At 38.4% G+C, this 27,083-nt stretch overlaps 1 protein-coding gene across 3 annotated transcripts in view; it reads left to right on the top strand.

Annotated features, from left to right (window-relative positions):
- The window catches only part of cacna2d3 (calcium voltage-gated channel auxiliary subunit alpha2delta 3), a 713,907-nt gene that overhangs the window by 88,050 nt on the left and 598,774 nt on the right, over positions 1-27,083 (top strand). The gene's annotated exons all lie outside the window — the stretch shown is intronic.

The following is a 27,083-nucleotide window of genomic DNA, read 5'->3' as shown; positions in this document are numbered from 1 at the left end:
AATACATTTCCGGCTATATTTGGTAGACATTTATAAGATGTAATTATTTATTTTGTGTCAAAAGCTTTGCATAATAAATAAGTTTAAAAGTGATAAAATAAAGAAACACAAGCAGCTAAATAGTTTTAGACCAAAAGCGCCCAACAGCAACTGCATTGTCCATACCTTTAAATAACTCTTCCTCTGTACATGAGGCAGGACATTGTGGACAAGCATACATATGTGGAGTTGGTTGTTCTGCTCCACAGTCACACAAGGTAGAAACTATTCAATAACTAGAAATCATAGCTTATACATTAGCCAGAGCTGATGTTTTCTCACTCTGTAGGGTATAATATTAACTACTTTCTGGTATACTGACAGTTTGACACTAATCTGGAAATACAGTCAGCTATCAGTAAATTTGTAGTGTAGAGTTCCTTTGGAGATGTTCACTTAACACTTGACATCAGCCAGTTGATATCATTTGATGGTGCTGGAAATCTTGCAGCTTTCTTCTTTTCTCTGAAGATTAAAGGTATTAGGAATTGTCTGACTGTATCAAGAAGACAGCTGCAGTTCCTAATGTGAGAATAAAATCATACGGCTGAACAAGTGCAATGGATTCTCAGCTAACTGTATAAACATCTTGGTTTACCATTTTTTAAAAACAAGTTGCTCAATTCATGGACTGATTAAGCTGTTGTTATTTGTGCTTTACAGAGGCATGCATTTACATGAAATGATATTTCAGTGCTGTTTATGCTCATAGCCAGTGTGTTATTATTTCAACAAACCTGAGTGGCCAGGTGCTGATATGGAACCACCCGTCTTTTCAAACACGTATGCGGAGAGAAGTTCAAATGAGCACAGCATATAGACATAAAGTGTGGCTGGGGAATATACACAGTTGGAAATTCCAGATCTTGCTATAAAATGCGCTGCAAATGATCAATGTCTAAATAGTACATTGCTGAAAGCAGAAGAAACATTCAGAGAGTTTTCAGGACAGGGCTAAAGCTGCAGGACTTGCAGACAGAGGCCAAATAATCATCTTGGAAGAAAGGTAAACATAAACAAAGCATATCCTGGTAAGGAAAGGCCAGTGTTCCCATAAGGTAAACGTAAAGGTTTTCCCCCAACATTAAGTCTAGTCATGTCCGACTCTAGTCATGTCCGACTCATCTCCATTTCTAAGCCAAAGAGCCAGTGTTGTCCATAAACACCTCCAAGGTCACGTGGCTGGCATGGTTGTATGGAGCACCGTTACCTTCTTGTCAGAGCAGTATCTATTGATTTACTCCACATTTGAATGGTTTCGAACTGCTAGGTTGGCAGAAGCAGGGGCTAACAGTGGGAGCTCACCTCACTCTTGGATTTGAACCGCTGATTTGAAGTTCAGTAGCTCAGCAGTTTCCCATAAGATAGTTCAATGCCACTCTCTTGTCTGGTTCTCCTGGAGAGAAATGGTGTTGTTGACCAGTGCATTTGCTAGAAGAACCAAGAAAAATAATTACTTTTGGGTTTGGCTAAATCTTGATAATTGAAGCTTTGTGGATGCCATGGAAGCTTGCAGTCAGGTCTTGGGTTGCCTGTTTAGGCATTTCAGAGGGAACTAGATCTCTTTGATTCACATCCTGAATCAGAGTAAGTGTTTGGCATGGAAAAGCCCACAGTCTACACTGTTTGGTAAATCCAGGGCCAGTCCAGATCAGAAATCTAGACTTCCTGATTCCTTCATTTCATTATTTGTTTGGCCATGTTCACCAGGTACAATACTGACCATTGAGATTATGCCTTATTACAAACAGCCTTGAACAATATCAATTATGATATATGTTTGAGCTTCATTTTGTTTATTTTGCCTGCTAGTAAATTTAAAATGTTAAATTAAATTGCAAGGGAAAAAGCAGCAATGAGCAAACTGCTCCACAACTGTTTGGAACATGTTTTTAACAGCTCTTGTTTCATTATTCTCTATACTTAGTTGTTTACAGCAATAAAAGATAAAGGGGAATGAAGATCTCTGTGTAACTAAGGCAAAACAGTTCTCATTGAATTGCAAGTTCCACAATTGCTTGTGTATTGCCCGTATATAGTTAACACAAACTACTGACTACTGTTGCTTTGAGCTCCATTTGGAGGAAAGACAGAGTATAACTCACATAAATAAATCCATAAATCAAATAATCAATAAATATATGACAATGACATTTAAATGATTCTTCTATTGAGGTGTTAGTGTTCAACAAAAGACACATGAACTAGGAATGTAGATTTTTTGAGAACTGCTGATTAGAAATGAGGTTTTTTACAATCTTTAAGTAAGGTACTTCTAATCTCAAAGATAAATACAGTATATAGAAAGATACTTGATAGATCTATATAGCAATGTTCTTTCCTTGTTTTTTTTTCTGGTTTTAGACCTTTCTGCTTTATTTATTTATTTTTTTGCATTTTTATCTGGAGAAAATGATAATTTTAATAAAGCAATTTAGACATTTCTTTAAAAAAATGAACTGAAACAAAATTCTTGTCCTAGCATGTAAATCTGTTTACATCTCTGTCGGGAATTTTGAAAAACTATATATATATTCTGTATCCAGAAGCCTCTCATTCGTAGTACTGTACATACCAGGCATGGGCAAACATTAGCCCTCCAATTGTTTTGGACTGTTAGGAATTGTGCGAGTTAAAGTCCAAAACACCTGGAGGGCCAAAGTTTGCCCATGCCTGGTATATAGTTAAAAAAATAGTTAAGAAATTGACTCCAAAGAACTGGGCTGACTTATCCATGGGCCAATGTAAGTAGTACTGTACCTTATCTCTTATCAGAAAAGGAACCATTCCCAACTCTGTGTAGAGTAGTGAAAAACAAGAGCTTAATCCCTCTTAAGAGAACATAAAAGAAGTATCAACCCCCATCTACTATTTATCTAATTATTTGAATGTCTGGGTGGAAAAATGGTGGTGGCCAGGGATGGCCGGTCCCCTGAAGCATCATTGGTGCTGTCCCTTCTCCATGGAATGGTCCTCAACTTATCCATGGGTCATATCAAAATCCATTATTGTGGCTCCTGAACCTGCCCTCAATTTATAGGTAAAGGTAAAGGTTTCCTCTGACGTTGTCCAGTCGTGTCCGACTCTGGGGGTTGGTGCTCATCTCCATTTCTAAGCCGAAGAGCCGGCGTTGTCCATAGACACCTCCAGGTCTATGGCTGGCATGACTGCAAGGAGCGCCGTTACCTTCCCGCCAGAATGGTACCTATTAATCTACTCATATTTGCATGTTTTTGAACTGCTAGGTTGGCAGGAGCTGGGGCTAACAGCGGGCTCTCATTCTGCTCCCGGGATTTGAACCTGGCACCTTTCGGTCCACAAGTTCAGCAGCTCAGCGCTTTAACACACTGTGCCACCAGGGCCTTATGTATAAATTGACCTCAATTTATACATGAGGTCAATTTATATAAAAGTATATTTACCACAAATTCCCCTCTGGAAATAACAATTCTTAAAACTTAGCATGAATTTCTTTAAATGTTTGAATTATGCATTATTGGTAGACATTATACATTGTTCATATAAAGCCTGATTTTGATTTGCTTTAGCAGATTGGCACCTGAGTAATCATCGTGCACATATATTTTTTATGCCAGTCACAGGCAGAACATTCCTGTCATTCTGATTTACTAATACTGTGATAGTGGGCTAGCATGTTTTAAAGTATTTTCAAAGTTAAGCTCTTTGGATCTTAGAGAGGAGCTATAGGTTTCTGGGAACTAAATCCAGTTAATAGTCCCAACAAAAGCAGTCCTATTAAATTAATGAGATTATAGTGCCTTCACCCTCTGCCTTGAACCTTTCCATATTTTATTGTGTTGTAACTTGGAACTGAAATGAATTTAATTGACATTGTTACCATGTGATGTACACAAGGTAGTCAACACAGGAAAGCTGAAATGATATTTTTTATTATGTGCAATGAACAATAACAATTAGCACTTGTTGGTTGCATAAATGTTCATCCTTTTTGCTGTGATATGTGTAAATAAGGTTTGGTGCATACCAGTACATCCAGGACTCACATTGGTGATATTGAATTGAATCCAACTCTTTGCAGTTCTAATGCCACATGATCACAGATTAGATATACAAATTTCTGGAATACCTCAGATTTATTAGACAGGATATTTGAATGGACAACATTGTAAAGACCAAGAAGTGAACAAAGCACATTTTGGTAAATTTGTGGAAGCACCAGCCAAGGTTAGGTTATCTCTTTTAAAATCTCAAACTATAAATGTTTCATTAACTCAGTCATTACACAATTGGAAGAATCATTGCTCTGTCTAGAAAAGACCATCAGCTATAACTGAGGGCATATCTACACTTAGCACGCAGGACCAGAAAATCAGCCCCACAATGGCTAAATAACACATGAAGCTGATCTGAGTTAACATGGGCCAAAGCTGCTTAATGTCTTGAATCATATTAACCAAAGTCACAGGTTGCTCTTAATTCTCCCCTATAATTCATAACAAACTGTGGCTTTCAGGCCCATGTAAACAGTTGGTGTTTATATGGTCATCTTGTATTTCCCAGACTGGCAGTCACCATCCCGTTTCCGACATCATGGTAGCTAGTGGGTGTAACAGGGGTCATACCAGTTGTTCATCACCTGGCATGATGTTGGCCACAGTGACACAATTAGAGAAGGGAGTGATGGGTTTGATTCCTGCTCTCCTCCCTCCCTGGCCAATCTCATTGCAAGTGCCTGCTAGAAACTGCAGTTAGGAGAATGGGAGGAGATAGTAAGAGTGACTGTCCTCAGAAACTGGGTAAAAGCATTAGTCAGAGAAAGATAGTTGTCAATCTAAAGCAGGGGTCCCCAAACTAAGGCTCGGGGGCCAGATGCGGCCCTCCGAGGTCATTTACCTGCCCCCCGCCCTCAGTTTTATAATATAATATATTGTATATATATTTGCCCCAGTGGCAAAGTGCGTTAAAGGTTCAAGCCCCGGGAGCGGTGTGAGCGGCTGCTGTTAGCTCCAGGTCCTACCAACCTAGCAGTTCGAAAACATGCCAATGTTAGTAGATCAATAGGTACCACTCCAGTGGGAAGGTAAGGGCGCTCCATGCAGTCATGCTGGCCACATGACCTTGGAGGTGTCTACGGACAACGCCGGCTCTTCGGCTTAGAAATGGAGATGAACACCACACCCCAGAGTCAGACATGACTGGACTTAACGTCAGGGGAAACCTTTACCTTTACTATATACGTATAATATTGATAATAATATTATAATGTAGTACAATATAACACTAATAATAATACCATATAATATTAATTATATATTCTATATTACATATAATATTACTAATAATATTACAGTATAGCGGTATAGTTCAATGTAGTAATATATAATGCTAATATTGTGCTATGCTAGTAATATAATATATTGTATGTACATATAATTTGTAAGCCACTCTGAGTCCCCTTTGGGGTGAGAAGGGTGTGATACAAATGTAGTAAATAAATGCAGTAAATAAATGAATAATGAATAAATAAATTTTAGACTTAGGCTCGCCCAAAGTCTGAAATGACTTGAAGGCACACAACAACAACAACAACAACAACAACAACAACAACCCTAATTAACTTGACTATCTCATTGGCCAGAAGCAAGACTACACTTCCCATTGAAATCCTGATAAATGTATGTTGGTTAAAATTTTTATTTTTAAATATTGTATTGTTTTTTTCATTGTTCTTGTTGTTGTTGTTGTTGTTGTTGTTGTTTTTGCACTACAAATAAGACATGTGCAGTGTGCATCGGAATTTGTTTGCATTTTTTTTTTCAAATGATAATCCGGCCCCTCAACAGTCTGAAGGATTGTGGACCGGCCCTTGGCTTAAAAAGTTTGAGGACCCCTGATCTAAAGGGTATATATTGTAATCATGCCAATTATATATTTATGCTCTAGGCTGTAATACAATGTAGACAAGTTAAAGGTGAGATAGGAAAGAAATACTTTTGCAAGACATTCAGTATGAATGAACAGAGTAAAACCTGTGATTATCCAATGAAATCCACAAGGGAAAAGATGCTTAATTACAGTTAATAAAAAGCTCACCTACACTGACTGTGCAATATAGTTTCATGCTAGATAACTTACACTGCCAAAGCACTCCACAGTGTGGGTTGAAAGTGTAAATCACAAGCAAAGTTTGGGGGGAAAGTCTGAAATAAGCCTCTGAATGTCCATCAGCAGGCCCCAAATGCAAACTACATTGGAAAGTGGAATTGACTCTGCAGAATGTGAAGCACATTGAAGAAATCCGCCTGTGATGAAGTGCTTTGTAACATTTAGAATGCAGGGCAAAGGGCTGCTGAAAAATACCCCATAGGTGGGCAGCAGGGGGGGGGGCAACTGATTCCCTGGGACAAGTAATTGATCCTTTTTGCCTCTCCAAGAGTCAGCATGGTGTAGTAGTTTGTGTAAACCCTCACTGTTCACTACTAGTTAAGCCCTTTTTAGTTAGAAGGATTAATATTTTATGTACATATTCTGGGGGTTCAGTCTAAACAGCCTCTTCGCATTTGAAGCCTCTGTCACCCTGTCCCTTTAAGAATACCCTCAGAGGCAGAACCTCAGGCAAGGCACTTTTGGATCTTGGAAGAGTCAGCCTTTTCGTAACTGGAAGGTGAAGAGAGAGGAAGGCCGGAAGATCTACAAAATAGCACATTATCGCACCCCAAGGCTGCGGGAGCACTCTGAGAAACAGACAGGAAAGCAGTATAATACACAAGTGGTTTATTAAAGCATATATATATGTCTATGCACAGTTAGCGAAATAAGTCAGTATTAAAAGTAGTCCTTAATATAAAGTCTTTTGCGATTTCAAACAAGTTCAGCAAAGTCCTTTCTGTAATCCACCAGTGAAACTCGATAGTTTCACCCAAAAGACAAGGATAGTTCTTAAACCAAAACCAAGAACCAAACGCTGCAAACTGCAACTGTAATCCAATTGGTAAGTCCCGTCTCAGAACAAGGAAAGCAACATAAACAAAGCAAAGTCAGTCTCAATCCAGGAACAAGGATGGCAGGGTACAAGGCGAAGTCAGTCTCGACTCAGGAACTAGGAAAGTAAGGTAACAAGGTGAGGTCTACTCAGAAGTAACGGCACGGCGCGGCTTGCAAGGAACTGGAAACCTGGCTCAGTTTCCAAACAAGAATCAAGGCTGGGAACTGGATACTGGAACCTCTTCCGAGGAAAGGCAAAGTTGACACCGCAATGAGGAACACAAAGGGGAACACTTTTAAGGAGATTCCAAGCTTGTGAGATTAAGGGAGTACATGACCCACAAAACTTCCCACGGGAAACAGTCATTATCGAGCCTCAGAGCTAACCTCTTGCTTCTTCGAACCCCCTCCTTCTTGCTCCTATCTCTTGTAAAACACTCCCTCCGATTGAAAACCCCATCTTCGCCCAGGACAACACCATCTGGTGAAGGCAAGATTGCCGAGGTATCGGAATGTTCTCCAGTTATCGGATCCTCCTGTGTAATAATATCAGGCAGCTGCCAGGCCAAGGGGCCTTGTTCTGGGTCTGGATCCGTAGCATAGTCTGTTTCCAACTCCAACTCTTGATGAACTATAGGCCGTGATGGCTGAGCCACAACACACATCCAGTCAGAGCTGTATTCAAGTCCAGCCAGAGTTTAATTTTGGGACCATCTTAGAGACAGTTGAACACCATACAAAAAAGCGACAATAAGAAGAAATAAAGATTCAAGAGCCTCAGTTTGCCCAGAACTGTGTCTATCTCTCAAAGACTTTACCTTTCCTCATAAAGACTTTGTGGTGAAACTCAGGAAGAGAGAAAGTCTACAATTCTTGTGAGTTAATAAATTATTGTTTGGATCAACTATATAGTCTCCAATTTGTTCCTTGCACAGCCAGTTCACCTTCCAAGTAGTTAAGATAGTGTGGGGGCAGAATGGGTTTTATATCAGGTGCTGTGGTAGGTCTGTGTCAGATAGAACTATTTATTTCTTTTTCTTTCAATTTTTGCTTGCTTATGTTTTGCTGTCCTTTGTGGTATTGTTAGATATTTTCTGTTAGGTATATATTTAATATCTAATAAAAATATAAAACAACAACAACAAATGTACCTTTATACCCATTTCCAACTCCTGGAAGTCTCCAGGAGCAACACATCTCCTTAAAAATAAAGTGCAGGACCCATTTGGTCCTGGTGTTACACTCAGCCTAATTACTTCTATAAAACTAGGTGTGGATTTTCAAGCAGTACTGGCTTAATGGGGGTGGGAAGGACTGGATATAGAAAATTGACATCGGGATCCCAGAGTTTTCCCAGCCTAATCAATATCTAGATGTATAAAGAAAGACAAAATCATTATCCTAACCATATAGGCTTAGAAAGCAAATCTCTCTTATTTAGGGTTGTCGCTACCAGCATTATTACTGTGATTTAATGTAAGAATAGATGATTTCCTGAAAAATGCTACTCAGGACAAGGCTTTTCAGATGTTAATTTGATTTTATTTAAATTAGTCTGTCAGCAGCATTCTGAAAGTGGAAAGTCCAACTGTTTTCAGTATGTTTTCTGAGGTAGACTACAAGCTATGAATATTTATACTCTACAAAGTCCTAAATTATGTTGCACTTTTCTAAAACAATGTTCACATTAAAAGGTGTAATTTCCACCCATTGCTTAGGTAGACTTCTTCATTGGTATGCACACAAGATCTGTTGATGCATGAAGGCGTAACGGCAGGTGGATTCCTGATGTTTTTCAGTTGCTACTTGATAGCATTGTGTCTCTGTGTGTGCATATGCAAGCAAGTTTAGCAAATTATTTACCGTTGATAAAAGCCGCAAACCAATTATGTTAAATTAGTTCTTTTAAATTATTTATGAGATACAGTACTAATTCCTTTCCCGCCATGTATGCTGAAGATTTGTCATTACACGTGCTTCTTCAACAACGGTAACAACATTAAAGTAGACCAATTTATTATTTTGTAAAATCATGAAACATTGTAGCTGATCCTCTGGAAGAGTTAGGAGGAAAACAAAGGCAGTTGAATGGAAAGGCCAGAATTCGTCATGAATGGAAAATATGGACAGTTAGCAAGTACAGTAGAGTCTCACTTATCCAACATTCGCTTATCCAACATTCTGGATTATCCAACGCATTTTTGTAGTCAATGTTTTCAATACATCGTGATATTTTGGTGCTAAATTCAAAAATACAGTAATGACTACATAGCATTACTGCGTATTGAACTACTTTTTCTGTCAAATTTGTTGTATAACATGATGTTTTGATGCTTAATTTGTTAAAATCATAACCTAATTTGATGTGTAATAGACTTTTCCTTGATCCCTCCTTATTATCCAACATATTTGCTTATCCAACTTTCTGCTGGCCTGTTTATGTTGGATAAGTGAGACTCTACTGTAAAAGAATAAGTGGAATTATAGGAGCCATTACCATGCTTAAAATAGAAATGATTGGCTCAATTGTTGAATGTTTCATTAATTATTATAAATCAGGAAACAAAATGACTTTATTAAATTGAACTACAGGTGGTTTATATTTAGCTTCCTGCATAATCAGTGATGGTAACAAAACAGACATGGTTCTCCTGTCTTTTTTCCATTTGAAAAACTAAAAGTTCTTCCAATGTTGTCAGTTAGTCTCAATATCCCATCTTCTGGTTACCTGAACTTTCGGCACATGAATAGTTGCATTGTCCTAAGAAGCAGGTTATCATCAACACTCCGAGACTCATTGAAGTACTGGAATTTCATCAACACTCTGATTGAGATTCATTGAAGTACTGGAATTTCATCTTAGATGGGAGAATAAATGTTTACTTTTGTAATCTTTTAGGCTATTTTGTTAAGACCATCAATCCAATATATACAGTGTTGTCCATTTCCCTTGGGAAACATTATATAAAATATACTTATATGATTCAGGAACATTCATATATGTATGTATCAGGTGTTAAGGAATCAACAATAATTGTTGAAAATGGTTGCTGTCTATTTGCTCTCTCTCTTTCTTTCAATTCAGCTTTTACACTACCATATATTTTCTCTCTTATGCCCAATGCCAGCTCATCAGCCCATTATCTCAGTACACCAGATTTCATTTAGTTTAGTGAAGCATTATCAATGGCTATGCCACCTGTTGATATAGAGGAGTTGGCTTAACAGAGCCAAAAATCAGTCACCATTAACTTTCAAAATCAGTCACCACTAACTGAAAACTTTGCTCTTCCAACAGGCCTTTGGTGACTGATCTCCATAGTAACGGATCGACCTGTTGCCTATCTCATTTATTGCACCCTAGTCCTTTAGCCAGCCATAGGTTCCTCGTGTATGCCTTTGCCAGCACTTTAACGGGACAATAGTTCTGGGATCTACCTCACTCTGATTGTAACTGACACTACTTGCACTTTTTTCTCCCAGTTTTTTTTTGAGCCGACCCAGGATTTTATCATAGTATATTTATTGTATGTTGACCTCATTTGTTTTATGACTTGTTTTATTGTTGATTGTTTCATTGTTATGTTTTTATATTGTTTATGACCTGGGCTTGGCTGCCCCGAGTCCCTTCAGGGAGATGGGGCGGGGTATAAAAATAAAATTATTATTATTATTATTTGTCACCAAGCATGGCTCAAGTCATTTTGTTAAGAAAAATGACTTGAGCCATGAGTTTCTTACTTTGTTCATTCTTTATTGTCAAATATTTGGTCAAATGCCTAGTACCTATCTTTGTCTAGAACTGGTTGTTTTAATCCTCCAACCACCCTATCAACAGAGCTGTTGTGTGTTTTCCGGGCTGTATGGCCATACAGCCCAGAAAACACACACAACCCTGTGATTCCGGCCATGAAAGCTTTCAACAAAACCCTATCAACCATCACTCACACTTATAGTATACTTCTATTATATCTACTATAGAATAGTTCACTTCAGGGCCATACATTTTCACAAGAATTATCAGAAATAGATCATCCAGCTTATAACAATAGAAAGACTTAAAAGTGACTTCCTTTGTCATCATCTTAGACAACCATTGTCTTTTCACACTGAAACAAATTACTTTAAGGGTATGCTTCAATTACTTTTGAAATCCTAAAGTACAAATATTAACAGAGTTGAAGGGAATAGGCATTATTGCCTAAATTCAATTTCTCATTTGTACTGCAATAAATAAGTGTCTGCGTTGTTCAATGACAATCACCACTTATGAAAATTCCATTGATTTAGTGGTTATACTCAAGAATGAACAACTAGTTTTAGGCCTAAGGGTTTGCATTTTTAAAATGTTTGAAAAATGTAGTGAATATGAGTCATGTTTTTCAGAAGGCAGTGATATAGGAGACAATGTTTTGAGTCTGTGTATGTAAGGGAAGGGTAGCTATTGGTTCGTTTGGAATGAATTAGTATCTAACATAAGACTACATAAAAATTAAGTTTTTTTAAATTCTTTTTTATTAATTGTGGACACAAGTAGGGTAATAAAAATCTTGATAATGTACTTTGACTTACATTTTTCTCAATATAATGTAATTTATTTGCTAACCTTACCTATCCCAATTCTGCACTTATCAACCTCTTGGGTCTAACCATTTTCTTCCCCCCTCGCCTTTCACCCCCCCCCCCCCAAACTGGAGACAGTTGTAACTTCAGTTCAAGCTTTGGGTTTGTTTTTGATGAATTAGTATCTAACACAAGGCACTACACAAAAATTGAGTATCATCCATAAAGGTGCAGACAAACTGTTCCCACCAACTAAACACAATAAAATACTGTAATGGAAAATGTTATTTTATTTTTATTTTAAGAATTTAATTATGTATTTTATATTATCTATGCTACTGGAAATCTGGATGCGTAACGGGGAGGAAAATCTCACTATTAATTTATTACTCCTGACAAAGGTATTGTTTCTTGATTTATTATGAAGAGATCATACACCACACAGAAACAGAGGCATTTCTGGGTGGCTGTTTCATGTACACTTGCTGTTGGATAAATGACAAAGATTGTATGCTCACTTGGTGCACAATATGGTCTTAAATGAAAGAGGAATAAGTTACTCATCTTGCTTCAACTCATACTGGTGGCCTTATTTTATCCAAGTGACAGAAAGCAATGTCAATTTGCTTCTGTGTTTGTAACTTAAACGTTGGTCCTTTAAATTTCTGGAGAAATATTCCACGCTTTTTGTGGGGTACTATTGAAACCTACTGAGTTATGCTTTCCATTTCCATGACAAGTGCCTGAAGCACTCTTAATAATTAGCATAATCATTTATCTAGGAAAAACACAGCCACGTTCAAAGTGTAACTTAGTTGTAATAGTGTATTAATTTTTTTTTAAAAAAATGAAAAAATAGACCTGATGTCTGGAGGTCATTCTGACTGAAATGAAAGAAGAATCCGGTAATAATTACAGTGTCTTAGATCTTCACTTCCTATGGGTGGATTTTTATTTTGATATAGGATGCTCCTCCTGGAGAAAGAGGTGGGAGGATAGGAGTGGGGCAGTTTCCTGCAGTAATTTTTTTTGTTGTTGTAGCTCTCTATGCTCTCTGAGAAGCTCTTGGAAAAGTTGAGAAGGTTCCTCTTCAATAGTAAGGAGTATACTACAGTGGATTGTAATGGGGAATGGGGAATTGGTGAAAATCCCTTTTCATTTGTTCTCCAAGGTGATGGCTATCTCTTCTATGTGATCCCCTTGTACATATGAAAAGTTCCTATCAGCTGCAGAATATTCTGGATCCAACCCAAAATATCCTTTAAACCCTGTGTGGGCCAGGGAGGGTAATCTCATAATGTCTTTACATAATGAGGGCTTTTTTTCTATCAAGAAAGTCTACTTTTGGGTCACTTCCTGTTGTTAAAAAGTCTCACCTGGACCTGTGGTGGGGTTTTAAGCTTGGTAAAATTGCCCCATGCTTCCTAAGGGGCATTTTCAGGCAAACATTAAAGTGGATTTCAGGATACATTTTTCCTGCCTGTGTTTTATAAGGAACAATTTGGTTCCTGCAGTTTAACACATCATCCCCCATGTTTATTTGCATTTAAAAGGGATACCACTGGGAGTCGGCCATGTGAGGAATGCAAGGAGAAAGATTCTTGTTTATAAAAAGTGTTCAAGATATTGCGTTAGAGACAATGATATCAAACAGGTATTCAGTAGTTTGCTTTTTGTACCATTTAAACCCAGAAATCGACCATGGGCGTGTAAATACCAATTTAAGCGCTGATTTCTGTTTCAGCTGATGAAGTTCCATTGTAAAAAGGCAGAAAATGTCTCTGTCAGAATGCCTTGGGTGTCATAGTAGCTAGTTTTCTGTGGTTTTAATCCCAAACAAAGCAAAGCCACATGGCACAGACTGAACTGAATTCAAAAGAGGGGAGGGAGGGGGGGAGGGAGGGGGGGGAGGGAGGGGGGGGAGAGCGAGCGAGAGAGAGAGAGCCCTATGTTTGCTAGTCTACAGTTCAGTTTAACTGTGAAATTCTTCAGCAGGGGTTGTAGCTCCCTGCTATGCCTCAGTACATCAATAATACATATGAAATTTATTTCCAGTAATTTTATCCTTGATAGACAGTTTGGGCTCTAATGGATGTGTTGATAAGAGTTGGTCTGGGGAAGATAACAGCCTATTTCCAGTTCCCTTCCTATGGCCATAATTACAAATGTGTTTATTTACTTGCCTGGCTCAAGGCTGTAATCCTGCACACACTTAATAGAGAGTAAAACCCATTCAGCACAGGGATACCTACCTAGTACAAAGTCTGCATGAGATAAGTGTGATGTATTTCTAACATTACATACTGTGTCCTTCATCTGCTGATTCAAGGATTGGCTTTAATGTTCAGAAGTCTGTTTTTTGTCATTAAAAAAACCCTGTAAATTGATGTTATTTCCAAAAACAGTGGGGGGAGAAGCATAAAGTCATAATAGCAGAGCGAATGGAAGCAGATATTTACCTATCAAACAGGTTAGCAATTTTGGTGTGTGTTTCATTTCCTGTCATTCCCAGAGCATTCAATCTGTTGAAAAAGCTATTTTATTGCTTCAAATGCATATTAGCCCTTGGACAGAACTATAATTTCCACAGGTGAGCCTCCTTTAGTAACAACTCCAAAGTCCAGAGCTCCCATTGGCTTGAGGATTTTAACTTCTGTGAAGTTGACTTTAACTTATGGTGACTCTATGTATTATAATGCTTTTATTTTCTTCCATATACTTGTTCTTTGGATATGTATATTTTTTTGATGAAAGTGACCAAAGTAATATTTTATTTACATATAGTTTTACCACTAATAGGAATTCTACTAAAGTGTGACTTGTAAAAAACAACATGCATATAAATTAGAATATAAAATCATTTTATTCAATCATTCATTAATTTCATTATACATTTATCACATAGAATTTGATCAACAAAACTAATTGGGGAGAGCCTAGTGAAGAAAAATATTTTTAACATACATCTAAACCTGCAGTTTAGGGTGTATTCCTTTTTACCTCTGGGGCAGTGTGTTTCAGAGGGCAAAGATAAACATATTCTCAGCTCTTGTTGAAATTAGTGTAACACTTCTGGTAATCTCAATGAGAGCCCATCCAGACAGGGCCCATAACGTGGGAGCTCCTACGGTTTTACCAGATGTGTCCAAACAACGTCTCTGGTAAAACTGAATTAATTCGAGACAAATCCTGCAGGAAAACTGCTTTGTTTCAAATTAATTTGATAGCACATTAGACCTGTGCCTTCGTAAAGGTGCAAGTCTAATGGGCTATGTGCCCTGTGTGGATTGAACCCGGGAACCACATCATGTGATCCCTGGGCCCAATCCACACAACCCTCTTTGGTTTTGCAAGTTCTGTGAGCCTGGAAAACTCAGAGGGCACCAACCCCCCCCCCCCAACTCCCCCTAAAAGTCCTTAAAATTAAAGATAACTTGCCCGGCTGCCATTAAGGTCCTGCCAGAGTCCTCCTTGCCTGTAGAAATCATGTGCTAGGAGGGGAGAACAGGAGGAAAATCACTCCCCCCCCCCATCTCCTGGCACATCATTTGTATGCACCAGGAAGACTCCAGCAGGACCTTAATGGTGGCCAGGCAAATCCTTTTAATTTTTAAGACCTTTTTTTGGGGGGGGGGAAGGGTTTGGATGTCTGGGTGCCCTCCCGGAAGGTACTGGGAGGGCATCTAGACATCTCTCAGGGAAAGCACATATTTTAGGGGGTGGTGTGGGGATACCAAGTCACCTTGTCTGTCTCCTGAGAAATCTGTATAAAGACCAAGTAGCCACAGTAAGAACAGACCACGGAACAACAGACTGGTTCAAGATTGGGAAAGGAGTGTGGCAGGGCTGCATGCTTTCACCCTCCCTATTCAACTTGTATGCAGAACACATCATGCGACAAGCGGGGCTTAAGGAATCCAAGGTCGGAGTTAAAATTGCTGGAAGAAACATTAACAACCTTAGGTATGCAGATGATACCACTCTGATGGCCAAAAGCGAGGAGGAGCTGAGGAGCCTTATCATCAAGGTGAAAGTAGAAAGTGCTAAAGATGGGTTGTAGTTAAACGTCAAGAAAACCAAGATCATGGCAACTACACCTATTGTCAGTACCCAGGCTGCAGAGCACCAATAACCTTACACAGAGGCCAGAATCTATCTAATATCTTTATTATAGAAATATATAAAGTCAATAAAAACAAGTGAAGAATAAAGTTCAGAAGCAGACCTTTCAGGAAAGGCCAAAAATAGTCCAGAAATGTATTGTCCAATATAAGATATTAGAGTTCAAAGTTTTAATCCACTTGACCGAAACACACACCTTGCCAAGCAAAGTGTGGGGAAATGACAGAGTCTTTAAAGTCCAATGTAGCTTGACAACAAGGCTGGAAAATAAACTTGATTCTTGGCTAGATCAAAGACTTGGAACGAGGCAAACATGAAGCATGAACAAAGTCCAAGGAAGTCCGTGAAACAAGGCAAGGCTGGAAACTTGATCCGGGAAACAAGGAACTGGGGTTACGAAGTCCACACACGATCTCTCTCCTCAAGCTGAACAATTGACTCCGCAAGGTTCCCCTTGCGGCAAAACCCCTATATAGGGTCTTGTTTTCCAGCCAACAGAACACTTTCCCTGGAGAACAAGAAGCGAAACCCAACTCTGTCCAGATGCATGACTCCTTAGAATTTCCCAAGGGAAGCAGACCTAATCAGCTAGTTGTTTGGCAGCGATTCTGAGACTCCGGCGATTTGCTTCCCTGACTCCTCTATCTCTATTATAATTGTCCTTTCGGGAAAACGGGTGAGAATTCTGCCCAAGGCTTGTTTGGTTAACTTCCTGAGGACAAACATCCTCCAGGTGGAGAGGCTCCGATTCAAGCTGAACCGGTGGAAATCCCATGTTTTCCTCCTCGTCTGCCACAATAGCACTAGGAACGGGACTACAAGGCCCATGAGACATTACACCTATTGATAACTGGCAAATAGAGGGAGAAAACGTGGAGGCAGTGACAGACTTTATATTTCTAGGTGTGAAGATCACTGCAGATGCAGACTGCAGCCAGGAAATCAGAAGACGTTTACTTCTTGGGAGGAGAGCAATGGCCAACCTTGACAAAATAGTGAAGAGCAGAAACATCACACTGGCAATGAAGGTCCGCATAGTCAAAGCAATGGTATTCCTCATAGTAACCTATGGATGTGAGAGCTGGACCATAAGGAAGGCTGAGCGAAGGAAGATAGACGCTTTTGAACTCTAGTGCTGGAGAAAAATCCTGAGAGTGCCTTGGACCGCAAGAAGATCCAACCAGTCCATTCTCCAGGAAATAATGCCCAATGGCTGCTCACTGGAGGAAAGGATATTAGAGGCAAAGCTAAAGTATTTTGGCCACATCATGAGGAGACAGGAAAGCTTGGAAAAGATCACGATGCTGGGGAAAATGGAAGGAAAAAGGAAGAGAGGCCGACCAAGGGCAAGATGGATGGACGGTATCCTTGAAGTGATTGGCTTGACCTTGAAGGAACTGGGGGCGGTGATGGCCGACAGGGAACTCTGGCGTGGGCTGGTCCATGAGGTCATGAAGGGTCGGAGACGACTAAACAACTGAGCAGCAGCAGTGGGGACATAAACGTGCACTGAAGCAGGTTCTTTAACCCTCTGCAGTGCACATTTAAGTGCTGTCTGGAAGTGGCCTGAGACTTGCTGAAGTCTAGCTAGATCTTTTTCAAGCCATATTATATGTTGTCAAGTTTATGACAACTTCAGTGTCTTTTGCAGAGGAACAAATGCATTGCTGAGTATTGATGTTAGACTGCTGTCCTAAGATTTAAATGTCAATCCAAAAGATTATATACTAGAACAAAAAATTGCAGGACGTGTAGCTAAAATGAATTACAGTTAATTCAAAGAATTGGAAGTAAAGTCGCCAGAGGCAACCACAAGACCTATTTTTAATATTTTTTCCTCTCTGAAATTAGGACATTCAATTCAAAGAAATGTAAAAAGAAATCATGCAAAAAAATTTAATGACACATTCTGGTTATTTTGTTAAGGTGGATTAATGTTGAATTTAACTACCCTACCTACAATAGGGATCCTACTGCTCAGGGCCCTTCTCATTATCATTGGCAATCCCTCGTGTCCAAGTATGATTGCCTTCCAAGTATAGGACCTTGGCAGTGGGTCCGTAGGGGACTGGAGAGGCCTATTCTTGACCTGCAAGTTCTTTCCCAGTAAGGACATTGGTTTCCAGATGAAAGGTAGTTCCAGTCAGGGTTGGCTTGACATGCCTTCTCTTGACATGTTTCTCCCTTTTGTCCTCCATTCGTGCCTCTTCAAATTCCACAGCACTGTTGGTAACAGCTGACCTCCAGAGTCCTAGAATCAACCAGTTCATCACATACTCTCTCTTTGATTACTTTACTGTCCTTAGTTTGTTTCAATTTGTGCTTGTAGAATATGTTGCAGCTGGGAGAAAATATTTTTTGTTTATTTGTGGTTCATATCCTTACAACATTTTGTCTATTATATTTATTTATTTATTTTCCCTATTTATATCCTGCCCTTCTCATCCCAGAGGGGACTCAGAGTGGCTCCATCTCCACATGGTGTCATGTGTAGTGAGATGTCTTCCCTCTGTCCCACAAGGCACAATGGGTACCAGGCCCCATTCAAAATGTGGTTGTGGTTGCTGTTATTTTTGTTGTTTCTGTGTGCCTTCAAGTCATTTAGGTGAACCTTTCATGGGATTTAATGGCAAGATTTGTTCAGATTGTAGCTTGCTTTGCTTTGCTTCCCTCTGAAGCTGTGAGAGTTCAAGGAAATTCATCTGATAGGTTTACATTGCTTAGCAGGAATTTAAAACCTGGTCTCCAGCATTCAAACCCTTGCATCAGGATGGCTCTCTAGAAAATACTTATTCTGAAGAAAAAGGTTTGGCAATTACCTTTTTCAAGATTGGGTAAGGTAAAGGTTTTCCCCTGATGTTAAGTCCAGTTGTGACTGACTCTGGGGGTTGGTGCTTATCTCTATTTCTAAGCTGGAGAGCCGGCGTTGTCTGTAGACACCTCCAAGGTCATGTGGCTGGCACAATTGCATGGAGTGCCATTTTTTTAAATCAAGATTAGGTTATCAATAACTTTCAGTTGTGCAATATTTGTGCAATATTTAATATTTTCTTGGATTACAGTAAAAATCTGACTAGATGTATGTTATTGAGTACAAATTCATTGCTTACAAAGTTGATTTAAAGCTTTTTTTGTGGATTTGCCCACATGGACTTTAGTAAGTGATTGATTAGGACCTCTACAACGCCCTTGCATTATTAGAGTGGTGAAAGAGCAAGAGATACAGATACATAAAATATTTCATTACATCCTGTGGTAAAGTTACTAAATGATGAATTGCAAAACAGGAGAAAAAGTCATTTAAATTATAATGAAGTGGTAGATAATTCACAGTACATTAGTTTTAGCCATGGGATTGTATAATGAGTATTATCCTGAAAGGCTAAGAGTTAATGTTGTGAGCAACTCCCCTCAAGCACTTTGTGATTTCTCTTTTCTTTTACCATGTTTATTTCCTTGGATGAGGGTGCGGGTGAAGGGCTAAATTATTGTTTTTAAGGTAGACATTTGTTCTATTTTGTGTCCTCTGTTTTTCTCTCTTTCCCTGCTATTGAGTGAAATAATCACACTCTCTGCCTTTCTTCATCTGTGTGTGCCTGATGTCAGGGCCGTAGCCATAAAAAATTTCGGGAGGGGTTTTGAAAATTTCGGGGGGGGGGGGTTGAACCCCTAGCACATACCCCTCCTCGCTACAAACCTGTCAATATCTGCTTGAGATAGTGCCTGGAGGGACTCTTAATGTTTGCATCTCATAGACTTAGCATGGGGATTTGGTTAACCAGTTAAAATTCATGAGTATACGAGATTTTTTTTATAACTTGAAAAATTTCGGGGGGGGGGGTTTTGAACCCATAACCCCCCCCCCCTCGCTACAGGCCTGCCTGATGTTATACAGTTGGATATGTTATCATTCAGCCTGTTCAAGATCAAATTGCCCTCTGCTTTCCAACTGTTTTCTTTTCTACTGTATCCATTGATACTATCCTTTTGATACTAGCTTTGTCTTTAATTCTTTGCTTGTCCTTGTTCCCTCACAAACCTTTTATTGTTTTTCTCTGTATCACATTTACCAGGTCTATCTTCTCTGTTGTCTTCTGTTACTTCAGCTAAGGTTCTGTTTCATGTTCTTGTCATCTTTCACCTTGACTACTGCAACTGTCCATTCTTTGGCCTTTCCTTCCCAAGTATCAAGCCTCTCTCCTCAGACCAAAGCTCTGCTGTCCAAATTCTTCACTCCTGCCACTACTTTGACTCCATGATGTTTTTTCTTAGCTTCCCATCCATTTCTGTATGCAATACAAACATTTTAGATTTATTATTATAAATCTTTGTTTCTCATTATGTCTCTGGCTAAAAAATCTAGTCCTCCAAATCTTATCATCATTCATCATTCACAAATATGCTTCCATTTGACTTTCTCTCTCACACTGCTTTCTGTGTGGGCAACTGCAGGCAACTGCATCCCTAACCATGAATAGAATTTCTCCCTTAAAATTACAGAGCTGCTGTAAGTGGCCAGAGGAATAGCATGTTCAATGGTATTAAAAGCTACAAAGAAGTCCAGCAGAAACAAAAAGGAGCCCCTCTCCTTGTCTATCTCTCAGCATTGGTCATCCACCAAAGTAACCAAGATGACCCTGTTCTGAAACCAGATTGAAATAGCTATAATCAATTTCATCTGGAAACTCCTGGAACTAATAGTTTTAACTGATTGTTTTTAATAGTTTTAATGTTTAATTCTGTTTTAGTGTTCATTTATATTCTAGGTTTTACATTGTATTTTATTGCTTTTACTGTTAGCCGGTTGGGTCTCTTTTTTAGAGAAATAAAGTGGAATACAAATAATAATAATAATAATAATAATAATAATAATTATTATTATTATTATTTTTTATTTATTTACAGTATTTATATTCCACCCTTCTCACCTCGAAGGGGACTCAGGGTGGATCACATTACACATATAAGGCAAACATTCAATGCCTTAACATAGAACAAAGACAAGACAAACACGGGGCTCCGAGCTGGCCTTGAACTCATGACCTCCTGGTCAGAGTAATTCATTGCAGCTGGCTGCAGTTGGTTGATCAACAGCCTGCGCCACAGCCTGGCGCATAAACTTATAATAATAAGTTTCAATCCCTCATTAGTGTGCAATAATATTTTTACTGATTATTATGTTTACATTTATTCTTTTTCATTTAGAAATATTTATTATAATACTTATGCTATTGTTTATCTTGTACTTTTTCATACTAGGTGATGCATTGAATATTTGCCATTTTATATGTATGTTAACCACCCTGAGTCCCTCTGGGGAGAGAGGGAAGTCTAGAAATAAAGATTATTATTATTATTATTATTATTATTATTATTATTATTATTATTATTATTATTATTAAAATCATCCTGGTGAAGGGTACAAGGATGAGGATCTCATTTGATTTGATTGATAAATAGCAATAGCATAGAAGAATAGGTTTTGATTAAATAAAATATTCTTAGTCCTTAGTGTTAGAAGAGATCAATAAGAAGGGTTTGTCACAAACACTACCAAGTGGCAGCAGTAAACAGCCCATTGCCTTCTTTCGTTATGCAAAGGAAATCAATTGAAGATCTGGGAATGTCAAGCCAAGGAACTCACACAGGCAGGCAGGGCAGTAAGCCCTAGAAGCAGCAGTCTTAGATCTAAGTTCAAAAGACAAATGGTATTTTGATGTATTTTATGATATTTTGCTGTATTTTGATTTTAATTGATTGAATGAAATGAGAGCTTCAGATAGGACACAGGAGATCCAAATGATGTTTGATATATTTAATAATCGGGAAATTGCGGGAAAATTGCTTACTTGAACTGTTTTGATAATCAGCTGATTAAAATACCATATGGGAGGATGAAACAGGAATGGAAAGGAAAGGGATCTTGGGAAAAAAGATGTCTGGAGGTGTGAGATGTGCTTGGAAATCCTATAAAGCCTCAACTGAGCTTTGTCCTCGGGTGGCACTTCCTTTTTTTCTACTGCTACCCACAGATCTCATTTGTTTTCCAAATAAAGTCTGGGCATTTCTATCTCCTTGCTTCCTAGCGCTTCATTGGGAAATTGGCTTCGGAATTTTTTTTAAGGGTTTGCCTTCTTAAAAGAGACATTGCATCCAATCCTCAATATTTGGCTGTCCAAAGCAGGGACAAAGGCAAATTCCTGGTTTCCCTTTTTAGAACCACCTCTGGGGGCGGGGGGGGGGGGGGGGCACTACCAGCTGCTGAACTTTTGCAAGCCCAGAGAATCAACAGTGCATACCTGCCAGAATTTTGGCACCCAAACCTCAATACTGGAATATAATTATTTATCTAAGTTAAATATGCATGAGGTCAGGACCTTTTACTCCACACTATTTTTCTTCCTTGGGGTAAGTAAAGGATGTTTCCTCTTTCTCTGTTCTGCAGCAAGGAAAAGGTCTGTATCCAAAGACCTGCAAAATTATTAATGTTGTCAGTTACTGAAAAAGTTCCCTTGAAATTAATGGGATTGCATAAAAACATGGTTCATTTTGCTGGGAGTTGCAGAGAGACATTAGTACGACAGATGACTAGAAAGCATAAATAAATATTAATGTTAATTTAATAGGCAGTGGCTACAGTAAATCGGATGTCTAGCCAGCATTTAAATTTGTTTCAGCATTCAATCATAAGTTAGATTCATGTCGTATGGCCTTGAAAGAGCAGAAGTCAATTTATCAGTTTTTCAGGAAAAATGTGACAAATTTAGAAATCATTTCTAGGGTACAGTGTAGCTTGGGAAACTCCAGGAAAGATAACCTAAATTGGTTTTCTATGGAAATGGGATAATATGCAGTTTGACGTTCTAGACTTGCAAATGGTTATGTGGCCATATTACTTATTCCCAATTATGTGCATACAAGATTACATGCATTAGATTAGTCTTGATGCAGCTATGTGCATAAATATTGTAAAAAATTAAATCGGAACCATTTACCCTACTGATCTGTAAGATAACTCCAGACTCAGATTGCAGTGCATTGCAATGCATTGCAATTCCATCTTCCCTTGGGCAGCTGGAGTAACTTGGTGATGGACAGACATGAGAGAGAAAAGGAAGGAGGAAGTTTTTTTAAAAAACAGTGTCTCTGAAATGGCAAACATCACTTATGCAAAGTTGCTGTTTGCGACACTTTCATTGTGTATTAAAAGACGCCTTGTGTGTGTATGTATGTATTCAATATTTTGGGAAGGCAGGGAGTCCATTCCATGCCTGGGTCCTCTCCTACATTCTAAACACTCTACTTCTCTAATTGGTGGTGGTGGGAGGCAGGAGGGCTATTGTCATTTTGGGAATTTCATTCCCATAACCTGCAACTTGAGTTCAAATCAGAAATATACTGACAGCCAGTTAAATTGCAATTCCTTTAATCCTGATATTGCATTATTTTTGTAAGATGTTTCTGTCAGCAATCTTGCTGCTATATTTTGTAACGGTGAAGTTTCTAAGTAATCTTCAAGGATAGCCCATCTTACAGCACATTGGTGTACTTTAATTGGGAATTTACCGGTGCATGAACTACTGCAGCTATGTTATCTCTCTCCAGGAAAGGCAATAGCTAGCAGATAGCTGGCCCCAAGCACTCTCAAGCATCAGTGACAGAGATGGATCTACAAACCTTAATAGGGTTTAGTTTTACTGACTTCTGCCTTTTGTCTTTAATGTTTTTATTTTAAGTGGTTACAACATGATGGAAGCTTTAATTGTACTTTAACAATGTTTTACTTGTATGTTTTACTTTGATCTTTTTACATGCTTTGAATTGTAATCGTTTCAACTTTTGTAAGTTTTTAGGCTTTTGTAAGCCCTGAGTCCCAGTTTTGAGAAAAGGGAATTGTTGTTATACTTATTTGTATTAAAATATTCTCTAAAAATCAGCACTTACAATTTAAAAAACAATGCAGATAAAAACATACCAAATGTGAACATTAAAAAGCTGTGTACAATGAATAACATTACAACATTACAGACATCCAGTAAAAAGAATAAAATGCAATTAAAAAGATAAAAAAATAAAACACTTAAGCTTACATTATATAGCACCCCAATATATTTCTTAAAAATGTTTTGTTTAAAAGGTTGGTTGGGATAAAAAGTGGGGTTTATCTGCTGATGGGAGAGCAGGGAAGGCCATTGTGGTCTCACCAGGAAAGGAGTTCCAGAGTTTAGGGGAGGCCACAAAGAAAGCTCTCTCTCTCTCTCATGTGCCCACCAACCGTGCTTGCAATATAGGATCTCCTAAATAGCCTGGACCTGAGTCATAAAGGGGTTTATAGTTCATAACCAGCTCTTTTAATTGTGTTTGGAAATATACCAGCAGCCAGATGAGCTGTTTTAACAGGAAAATAGTAGTAGTAGTAGTATGGTCCCTATGTCCCAGTATGCAGTCAGGCTGCAGCTCTTAGGTTTCCAAACTTCAAAGTCAATTTCATGTAGAATGTATTACAGTAGTCCAAATGAGATGACTGCTGTAGTCAGATCCAACATCTCAAGGAATTAATGCTGTTGGCACACGTATTAAATGTTCAAAAGACATCATTGCCACTGTAGAAACCTGGGCCTCTAGGTTCAAAGCTGTCCAGGTATATCCTCAAACATCTTCATGGGGAGTGTAACCCCATCTCTATTCTCTGATTTGTGGTTTGACTGACCAGGGGCACCTCTGTCTTGTATGGATTAGGTTTCTTTGCCTGTCCTCATACAGTGTGTTACTGATGGCAAGCACTGGTTTAGAATCAAGGCAGCCTCCTTGAATTGGTGTAGAATGAATTAGTAGAGCTGGATATCATCCACATATAGATTGAACCTCCAAACAGCCTCTCCTAGTAATTTCATATACATATTAAATAATGTGAGGGGCAAAATAGAGCCCAAGGAAAGTCATAAATTAATAAATAACAATTATGACAGCATCAGAGCATATGCACATTAATTGTGTTAATGCAGTTACCACCACATTACATTTAATCCCTATTGTACACCTTACTAACACACCATGTTTTTAAGGGAAACAGTATGTTTTCAGTAATATGTGACTTTAACCCCAAAACAGAGAAATCTTTCAAAATGTCCTTCAAGGAGCCACTTGTGTTGAGTTTTAAATGTTGCTACTTCAGCGGGAGGGAAGTCTCATTGCTGTGCATATTACCAATTGCATGTCTTTGCACTATATGTTTGAAGCATTTCTGAAAGGTTAATCTTTTTCTAACCCAGATGTCTGAAAAGAAGCCTTTGTCTGATTTGTTCTGATAGTAAGACATGAGCAGCAAGAGCAGAAAAGATTTTTGCAAAGGTTTGACAGTGTGGTATCACGCTGTGCTTAGTCTTTAACCTTTTGTCACTGCTTACCCACCCTCTAAGTGCTGATAGTTTGTGTCTGGATCGCAGTATAGTAATTTTCTTTCCAAAAGGGTACAATCAGGTCTCCCAAGGGACTGGCAATTGAAGTACCTGCAGGTTTTTTCTACCTTAACGTTACACCTTCTTGTTCTCATTGGGAATAAGTCAACTCTAACTCCTACCATCCAGCTATAGGTAGTGCTAGTGTTATTTTTCTCACAATGTGTGGAGTGTTAGAATTTATTGCCAGTTCTGTTCTTAGTGGCACAGTATGTTAAAATAAAGATAAAATTCAATTAAAATAAAACATAGGCCATATTAAAGTGTCACTACTTTCTATTTAGCCATCAAATGCAAGTTCATTTTTAACATGCCATTTTTGCCTTTAGAAAAATGCTGTGATCCAGGCTTTGATGAGTCCCCAGAGGGCAACAGAACAGCTGCTTCTAAGAATACTTCTTTTGTGTGTGTAGTTATCTGGACTTGGCCCAGATTGGAAGCATAACATAGCATTCTGGTTTAACTGTAGAATTTAAGATGGGGAGGAGGAATTCATTTAGAGTCTGAGGAATGTAGGCTGCATTCTCCAGATTAATCCTGGTTTGCCTGAGGCATCATTTGGATGCCTCAGGAAAATCCATAACCTATCAGGGCCTGTGTAGAAAGGCCATAAGACTGGAGGATAATGGAATTATGGGTGGCCAGTTTTCATTTGTTTTCTTTTCAAGAGTAATATTTTTTAAAGTTTTATATTGAAACACATTCCATACTTCAATTCTTCCAATAGCTATTCAAGTATCCCTATTCAATTGTGATGTTGGGTTTATGGCTGAACCCAGTTTCATTGACAAATGCTACATTCCCAACTTCTATAGTCCTCGGAAATTTTGCTCCAAAATGCATTTGCCAGGTTTTTCAAAATAAACATGCCCAGTGCTTTTGAGAACCATATTAATTTGTTTGTATTGTTTTGTTTTCAGTGTGTCTCTCCCTTTTGTTTTACTGTTTTGTTAAAAAAAACACCCCAAATCATTTCTAAGTTCTCCCCCAAGAGATTTCTAAGTTTGAAGAATAAATCTGAAAAAAATGTATTTTGATTCTAAAGTGAGTTTGGGTGGAATGACAAGCTTTCTTTTGTCATTGCCCTCTAGAGGAGTACTTAGCACTGCATCATTGAGCAGAAGAAATGTTGGGGTTTTGGTATATTTTCAACTGCTGTGCACTACAATACATAATAAAAGTGGCTGACTTTTTTTTAGTGGAAATGACCACCAAAGTGAAGAATCAACTTTGAACAAAACTTTCTGAGAAAAAATAGCAGTTTTCTTCTAAATACTGATTAATCAAAATGACCTAATTTCATTTGAATTCATTAGAAAGATGTGGCGCAGATGGTTCCAGTAATGCTGTCACCCATGAATTAGTCAGATGGAAAGTTCGTGAATTCTAAGAAATATTTAAAAAAAAAAGAAGTAGTGCAATTCTGAGTTATTTTAAACTATGTCATATAATTGTGTACGTATACAATTTATTGTGCATTTGAAACATTGCATTTCCGACTCTGAGCATCTCCTAACATTGGACAGATTAAAATATGACATCCATACATACGTTCCATTAAGAAATGAACAGAAATGCATAATCTGTGGCCAGAAAAGAGAGGGAGGCAAAATTAAGAAAAAGTATGTTAAAATGTGATTAATTGGAACTGAAATATTTTGGGTAAACTACAAATACCATAGTTTTGTTTCCTTTCTTAGAAGGGCCCTTTCTTTCCAGGGCCAATACTCATTGATCTTACTTATGTATTATGTTAGCCAATAAATACAGTTTATAGATTTGCTGCAGGATTTTGCATAGTACTCAGCACTACATAAAGCTTTTAAATATGTATGTCAGGAGCATATATGAACAGGAACATATTCAGTATTATTGCAGCAGGTGAAATAGTCTTCTATACATGCTTTTTTGGAGGAATACTAAGCAACCCCGTTC

Source organism: Anolis carolinensis, chromosome 2, assembly GCF_035594765.1.
Source record: "Anolis carolinensis isolate JA03-04 chromosome 2, rAnoCar3.1.pri, whole genome shotgun sequence".
NCBI classification, from domain to species: Eukaryota; Metazoa; Chordata; class Lepidosauria; order Squamata; family Dactyloidae; genus Anolis; species Anolis carolinensis.
The sequence above is the reverse complement of the archived record's forward strand: the minus strand, read 5'-3'. Positions and strand labels throughout refer to the sequence as shown.